The sequence below is a fragment of the Palaemon carinicauda genome, chromosome 23 (assembly GCF_036898095.1).
Source record: "Palaemon carinicauda isolate YSFRI2023 chromosome 23, ASM3689809v2, whole genome shotgun sequence".
In the NCBI taxonomy this organism is placed as follows: domain Eukaryota; kingdom Metazoa; phylum Arthropoda; class Malacostraca; order Decapoda; family Palaemonidae; genus Palaemon; species Palaemon carinicauda.
Genome location: NC_090747.1, coordinates 47319253 through 47328612, shown reverse-complemented (window position 1 = coordinate 47328612; position 9360 = coordinate 47319253).

Sequence of the window (9360 nt, the reverse complement as noted above, 5' to 3'; positions counted from 1 at the left end):
GTAGTGACCTAATGGAGCTAAGCTCCCTTTGAATGTGTTAGGTCAGCGAGGGGGACTCAGCCCCAAGCCAGACAACACAGACTCAGACTAAAAACTCTGTTGTTCTGTCCCTCTTGAACCATAACTACAGGAACAGGAAGGTACAGTAACACCCTAGTATAGTTTTATCGAAAATAAATTCGGAAAAAACCACTTAGGGATAAGCCCAAGGCTTAAACAGAGGGAAAGGGATTGCATACCTTCTCCGAAGAAAAGAAAGCAACCGGGGAGTATGATAAAGTATACTAAGGCTCCATAAGCAACTAGCCTAGGCACCAAGAGAATCGATTACCTAATTCACCGAAACTCACTCGTATACTATCTTGGAAATATTCCACACAGTCTAAAATGTATAAAATATAGCCTAAAGCTTCAATAAAATTTTAATTACACTCGGAAAAACCATAATCATGCATGAAATACTAGGACCAAACGACTAGGCTACATGGCCTAGCGTAGGCCAGAATGGTGAATACTTCGCCAAATAATACTAAGCACGAAAGGAAATCCTATGTAATGCTAAATAGCTAAAATTTATTAAAGCAAAACAACCAGGAATGTCGCTCTGACTAACTAATTTATACCTAGCGAGCGACAGCGTCCAAGACGCCTCTGGTAGGCTACGGCTCTTGTATCAAAGATTAATCCTATTAATCACTCAAAATTTTACCAAGAGCCTACATTTATACATGAAAGACACTATACTCAACTTATCAGAGGCCGACGAAGACGGAGAAGCCATGAAAAGTCGAATAAATCCAAGATTTGCGAGAAAAACAGAAAAAACACCGAGTTGTTAAGCTACGCAAAAAGGAATACAGATGGCGCCAGGATTGGCACCAGGCACGCATACGAATCGGGGGATAGGGAAGCCTTGGGAGCGGCTCCCCTTTTTCTTTCCCGAATTCGTATCTCGCCAATCACCTCCTACGAGACGAAATCTCTGTCCAGGATGTAGATTGCCATGTGACGTGTCTAGAATACGTCCTCTGATATGTCGCGATATCCCTTTCACGAGGGATACTCGCTCCAGGAGTTGGAATTCTGGTACCTTAAGGTAAATTCTCTGGGAATATCGCCGTAGTTGTAATATACCCTAGGAAGCTACCCTATAGGAACTTCCATCAGGACGACATGGCTTGAGCCCAAAAATATATATATATATATATATATATATATATATATATATATATATATATATATATATATATATATGAAAACAATCAAGCTGATTCCCAAGCTATTGCGCATGCTAAACGATTAACAAATCTTTTAACAAAGAGTTATTTATAATATCAACCCTACCACACGTGAAGTTCATGCATTCAGCCACACATAGTTCATGATTTCAAATTAACCCTGATTCGAAAATGATGACATAAAGGGATAATATTTTTTTCTAAAAGAGCTATTTAAAATGTCAATATAATGAGATGACATCAATCACCTGTCATTTGAAAGAAAATAGAGATTATATTGACTATTCTACATATTTGTAATTAAAATGGTTTTGTAACTAATGTTCGTGACTATTATAGATTTACCTTGAAATGTACACTCACAAATACTTTTTAATTATATAGCAAGAGGAATTTCGTAGGAAATATTGTAAAAAGCTAAACAACTTAACAAAGAATGAAATTTGAAAATAAAGGTAACAGAAAAAAAAAAATATTTTGCCTCCCTATCCGGTAATGAAAAATGTATTCCATTTTGGAAATATCCTGATACCAATTAAGCATTTATCCATTAAATACAGTTTTTTTTTTAATTTATTCATAAAGCTCATTAATATCATTATAAGTCTCTTATAAATCCATCGTGCCCTGTCTTCAACTGATTTTATCCTACATATAAATAAATATTAAATGTTCACAGCATCAAACGTTCACCATACTATGATATTTATGATCCTAAATCACATACAAGTTTCTACCTCAAGGGATTAAGACAGGATTAATTCTAGTGAAACATTATTAACACCGCACCCGTTAATAATCTTTAAAAATATCATATATAACATTTTTCTAAAGTAACCGACAGAACGATAAAATATTGACGATAATCTTCCTCTTTATGAACTGAAGCTGTAAACAAAAAACTCATAGAGAGAAATGTCTTAATTACCGTTTCAAATCACTCGTCTCAAAATTCCCATTTTCAATGCAACGTACGTCACATCCCAACAGGTAGAAAGCGAAATGACCAACTGGTCAAACAACTCGACCCAAATTTATTCTACAGAAGACATCTAAACAAAGTATTGTTCTTCGTATTCTATAAAACATGTCTCTTTTGACGTATTATTTATAATTCTGATTATCACTTAATTATTCTAACGCACACAAACTAAAGTTTACTGAAGTTTTACAAGTCTTTAGAAAGCCGTTTTCTATATAGCGAGGCGGTTAACACTTCAGCCTTTCGACAAATGCTGTCAAATTAAAATCTGTTATTGGAACACTCACCAACAGCCAGGAGAGGCGATGGCTGTCCATCATACAAGATCCTCATCAATGAACCAGTACTGCCAAAATATGTGTAATCGCCATCAACATTGTTTACACAAACAGTATCAAACAGCCATCACACAGCACGGTACATTTTTCACAGCATAAAAAAAAAAAAACGCTTTTAAAGAAGGTCTATTTATAATCTCGTTCCATTTACCATTGCTCATATCATCTCTAGACATTGGAGCAATTGCAGAGTGAATATTGATCCTCAACACCGACCACTATAAGCGAAAATAACATAAAACACTGAATGTTTCCACAAGATGACTAAAAAGACGAATATCAAGTTGTCAACAACAACCGATCCAGTGTTGCCACTTTGCTCTCACTCAATATCCACTTCAAGGTGCCATTTTATCCACAAAATATCCACAAATTTTTTTCAATGTTCCACAGATTAATCCACAAACATTTTCCGTACAATATGATAATGAAACCTAAAGTTTTATAGTGGAAAAACATTATTTGACTTGATCCACATACAGAAACAATTTAAGTTAAATAAAAACCATTTTCCTAAGCAGAACGGTATCTGATTATATTTCTTGTCACTCATGACCGAAACAAATACTGTACTCCAAATTGACGAACTTGAAGAAAAATATGTTCTATTTCCTTCTTTCGTTCGTTCGTTCGTTTAAGAACGCCTTGCCTATACCAAACACGGGCTCTTGCACTAGGGAGAGAGTTTCCTTCTTTGGATGACGATGATTTATACATGTCAATGTGGACGGAAAAGGGGTAAAACTAATAAGGTCAGAAAATTCCTGTAGATATGTATATTTTGTGTTTGTTGACATTGACAAAATCATCGATAGAGAAGAGAGCAATTGATTAAATGAAGTAAAATTAATAACAAACAGAAGGTATCCAGATGGTGCATGACTTTTAATTCTTATTTGAAGAGAAAATTAAAGGCAATTAGTGAAAATAACTATAATATGATATCTGATTATGTTGTTTTCAGGTCGTATCTTGTGTGACAGAAAACCATTTTAGTCGGATTAAAAACTTCATGAATCCTACACTGAAGCGTGGAGGAAAGATAGAGGGTGCACACGGTCAGCCCTACTCTGTGAAGCCGAAGAGTATATTTTAAAGTTGCGCGCGCCCACACACACACACACACACACACACACACACACACACATATATATATATATATATATATATATATATATATATATATATATATATATATATATGTGTGTGTGTGTGTGCGTGCGCGCAACTTTAATATATATATATATATATATATATATATATATATATACAGTACACATATACACTTGGGCATACTATTCTAACTAATTTTTCATCTTGTTTTGTTAAAGTATTTATAGTTTATATAGGAAATTCTTATTTTAATGTTACTGACCTTAAAATATTTTATTTTTCCTTGTTTCCTTTCCTCACTGTGCTATTTTCCCTGTTGCGGCCTCAGGGCTTATAGCATTCTATTTTTTCCACTAGGGATTTAGCTTAGCAAGTAATAATACTACTATATATATATATATATATATATATATATATATATATATATATATATATATATTTATATATATATATATAATATATATATATATATATATATATATATATATATATATATATATATATATATATATATATATATATATATACCTGAACAAAAAAAGGAATCTTATTTACTTAATGGAAATCGTAATAAAAGCAATTAGCAAGAGATTATGCCAAGGTTTAAATCCACGGTCCTGTAAAGGATAAGCCTTTGCCTGTAGCCGAATTTATTGCCACAACTAATGGTGTTTCCATATGTTTATTGTTCTTATAATTACACCATGGCTGGATACCACGGAGTAATCCTTGCCTTTCTCCTCCCACCCAGTTAAGCTCTCGAGTTATTCCTTCCATCGCCGTCAGTTCTGGATTAGTAGGCCTACCCTCATTAACAGAAATTAGTACCAGTGTAGCTTTTTTCCACAAAAAATCCACAAAGTATTATTTATCCACAAAAATATCAATGTACAGTTAAATATCCACAAGAAATATCCACAAAATTTATGTTAAAATCAACAATCCTCAAAGGGATCCACAGAGGCTGATTTTATCCACAAATTTGTTGAAAATATCTACAAAGTGGCAACACTGAACTGATCTAAAAGAATAACCAGATGGTGTTTCTTCTTCTTCTTTTCTTCGTGTTTCTACTAGTTGCAAATTCATAAATTACAACTCATATATTTTCATGCATTTGTATATTGTGTATATGTGTGTTTCTATCTTATATGCCTTTGTCAGTTATGTATTTTATATCCCTGCTATGTAGATAAGTCTTTATCCATATGTGTGTGAGTATAACTGAAAAATTAAGCCCATGATGAAATTGTAGAATTTTGGATAACAGGATGACATTCAAGATGATACCTCTCTCTCTCTCTCTCTCTCTCTCTCTCTCTCTCTCTCTCTCTCTCTCTCTCTATTCCATTATTTTAGGTCGATATAAATTTCGTAACTTCGGTTTGGGAGTCCCAACATCACTAAGTGGGGTGTCAATCTGCCCACTCTCTCTCTCTCTCTCTCTCTCTCTCTCTCTCTCTCTCTCTCTCTCTCCGATTCCATTATTTCAGGTCGATGTAAATTTTGTAGCTTCGGTTTGGGAGTCCCAACATCACTCAGTGGGATGTCAATCTGCCCCCCCCCCTCTCTCTCTCTCTCTCTCTCTCTCTCTCTCTCTCTCTCTCTCTTGGGATGCAGGAGAATGCAGAGGAAACAAGTGATAATCGTAGAAGGATGGAGAGAAGAGGACAGAATACTGGACATGTATAGTTGGAGAAACAATAATTGTTTTTATTCAAGCTATATACACAAGCATACACACATATGGCAGAGGCCTTTGTCCTGCAGTGGACTAGTAAAGGCTGACGATGATAATGATATATACTGTTGAAAATTTGCTGTAATAAAAAAACGGTACAAATACTGGAGTAAATGTTGCCAGGCATTTACCGTTTTAAAAACGGATATATTGACGTTAAGGAGTTATATTACGGTCAACAACCCGTAAAGGATAATAACAAAGTAGGGTATAAATTACGTTCGCCTGTATATTACTGAAATACAGCTACGAACAGTTTATTTTTACGAAGAATTTCCAATTGAAATTACGGGTTTTTAATAGCATACATATTTAATGTTCCCTCTAACTTTTCTTCTGAGGTCGTATAACATTTTGTTAGTATGTTATGGAAGTCAATTGTTCTAGAAATTGTCATGTGTTCGAAGTTAGAATGATCTTATGCGCACAAAGTGACACTGTTCAGTCTCATTAGTTTTGAATGCACTTACTGTACTGTACATAGGCTTCCAAATCAGCAGTTTGAGGACGAGCTTGATGCAGTTGATACTCTGGAGAAAACATTGGTTGTTTTACTTTTCGCTTTAAATTTTGGGGTTTATGCTTCGAGCAGTTCAGCAAAGGAATTTAAAGGTTTAAAGGCCGCTCATAAAGGGCACGGGCAAGGAACACTGACATTGCTCTATCGAATAGGACAATGCCCTAAAGACTAACCATATACACATATGATCAGCTCACAAGCTAGGACCAAGGAGGCCGGTTGTTGTTGACTCAGCCATGTAGGCCTGGGTCTTCCAACTTTTTTAGTGCCTTGTGGAGCCAAGTTAAACGTTTGGTGAAATAATATATGTATAGGCTTAATTTTTTTTTTTTTTTTAGAAATCCTGTTTACCTTTTCTTTATATATATATATATATATATATATATATATATATATATATTATTATTATTATTATTATTATTATTACTGTTATTACTATTATTATTGTTGTTGTTGTTATTATTATGATTACTAATATTAATTAATAATAAGGATTAATAATAACAATTAATGATACTCAGAAATGATAATAATAATAATAATAATAATAATAATAATAATAATAATAATAATAACGTTTGTTATTCTATTTCTATCGCCAGGGTAAAAATCGTAAATAAATCTTTGCTAGGAGTGATTCTGAATAATAAAAAGTTTATTACTTATCATTTATTATAGTGCGATAGTTTAGTTAGCTAGGAGTGTTCGTAAGTTTTTCTCTTTTCATTTGCAAGCCGAAATTCCTCCTTTGGAGAGATTTTTTTACGTGGAATTGAATGTTGACGACCTGGCTAATGATAAGAAAGTTGATACGGCTACTCTGAATTACATAATTGTTGATGACCAGGACCAAATGAAATTCCGATTGCTGATGATGATGATCATGATGATGATAATAATAATAATAACCACGACCCCAATCAGGGAAGTAGTTGTGGCAAATTGCCACCCAGTGGACTGTTAAACACAGTCGTCCACACACTGACAACTGTGTATCGCAGCACACTAACCCAGATCTGTGTTTAACAGTCCACTGGGTGGCAATTTGCCACAACTACTTCCCTGATTGGGGTCTTGGTTAATATTATTATTATCATCATCATGATCATCATCATCAGCAAATTTTTGTGTTGGTGTGCGGTGTAATTTTAAGCTTGTTAGGGTTCTTTTGCGTTTATATTAATGGTGTTTTGGTTATTATATGTATTTAGTGTTGAGTTTTTGATTAGTTTTAAGTGTGATTATTTTGATTGTGGATGGTTTATGTCAAGCTCTTTAGTTTGTAAGAAATATAGTATTAAGGTTTTGTTTATTTTTATTACCTTTTGTTAAAGAGTCTGGTTTAGATAACGTAAGGGGAAAGTTTGTTTTGTTGAGACAATTGTCAGTACGGTGTGATTCAGGGTGTAATGCTTGTTTTTGAAACATCCGCCAGACTGCTTGCTGGGGCAATGTCACTGTCCTTTGCCTCTGCCATTCATGAGGGTCCTTTAAACCTTCAAAACTAAAAAAAAAAATATTTACAGTTCTCCATATTGTATATAAATCTTACACGAGTGAACAGCAAATAGAGAGAGATTACATATTGTTAATTAGAAAAGAAATTAATTAATTTTATATATTTTCTATACTACGGCTAAAAAGTTGGATTTTTTTTATATACATTAGTTATATTCTCTCTAAAATATACAACCATATATATATATATATATATATATATATATATATATATATATATATATATATGTATATGTATATATATATATATATATATGTATATATATATATATATATATATGTATGTATTTTTTTTTCAGGAAATCAATAACAGTATTTTTGTTGTAATTTTACCAGACATTTAAGGCGCTAGTTACCTCCGCCAACGAAGTTGGGACAAGGTTATGTTTTGCCTCTGTATGCCCGTTTGTCTGTTTGTTTGTGAACAACTTCCTGGCCACAATTTTAATCATAGAGTAGGAAAGCCTTCAGGTGTTCATTTTAATATTGACACGTGGAAGTGAATCAAGTTTAAAAGTCAAAGGTCAAGGTCAAGCAAAATGTGTACCGAATTAATCTTAAACTTGACCCCAAGTTCGCATATGGCTGTCTCACAGACATCAAATACGCCTATGGTCTAAATTTATTCTTGGAAAGGCAAGCTAGTTTCGATTAATAAACTGCCGTGGTGGAGGTCTGCACTCTCAGAGTGCTTTTCTAGTTTTAGCCTGGTTTCAAACAAATTCTCACCTGTCATAAATTCTCTAAAACACTAAAGAAAAGAAGACATACAATGGAAAAATACATCTATGTTATAATAGATTCAAACATCTAAATGTATACTTCGTAATAGGTCTGCATGAATGATTGAGAAGAGAACAGATTAGAGTTTTTATATTGATTGCAAAGTTACTTGATCGATTATTCCGATGTTAGAGTTTTCGTTTGGTTTCATGTTGTGAGAAAAATATGGAAATTATTTTTATAATCATCAAACTATCCTAAAAGAATATAATATCATATATATATATATATATATATATATATGGATAAATATCAACACAACATCGTGTTCAAATAGAAATAAATTTCTACCTCATACTTGGGATCGAACGCTAGCCCCTTCTAATGAAAGGCCAGGTCGAAACCAACCATGTCACGAGAGCCCATAAAAAAGAATTGGAACCTGACACTAACAGCTGTCCGAGGATTTACCTGGCGAGACATCAGTCTCTTACCAGCGAGTTTTACTCAATTCCCCGGGCCACCACGTGACACAATTGGTAGTAATTCATTCAAATTACCCCTAATGAGTCAATATGGATAAATATCAACACAACATCGTGTTCAAATAGAAATAAATTTCTACCTCATACTTGGGATCGAACGCTAGCCCCTTCTAATGAAAGGCCAGGTCGAAACCAACCATGTCACGAGAGCCAATAAAAGTCCGAGGATTTACCTGGCGAGACATCAGTCTCTTACCAGCGAGTTTTACCCAATTCCCCGGGCCACCACGTGACACAATTGGTAGTAATTCATTCAAATTACCCCTAATGAGTCAATATGGATAAATTACTACCAATTGTGTCACGTGGTGGCCCGGGGAATTGGGTAAAACTCGCTGGTAAGAGACTGATGTCTCGCCAGGTAAATCCTCGGACAGCTGTTAGCGTCAGGTTCCAATTCTTTTTTATGGGCTCTCGTGACATGGCTGGTTTCGACCTGGTCTTTCATTAGAAGGGGCTAGCGTTCGATCCCAAGTATGAGGTAGAAATATATATATATATATATATATACAGTATATACCTACATGTATGCTGTATTAGGCTATATATATATATATATATATATACACATATATGTATATATATACTTATATATATATATATATATATATATTTATATATATATTTATATATATAAATAAT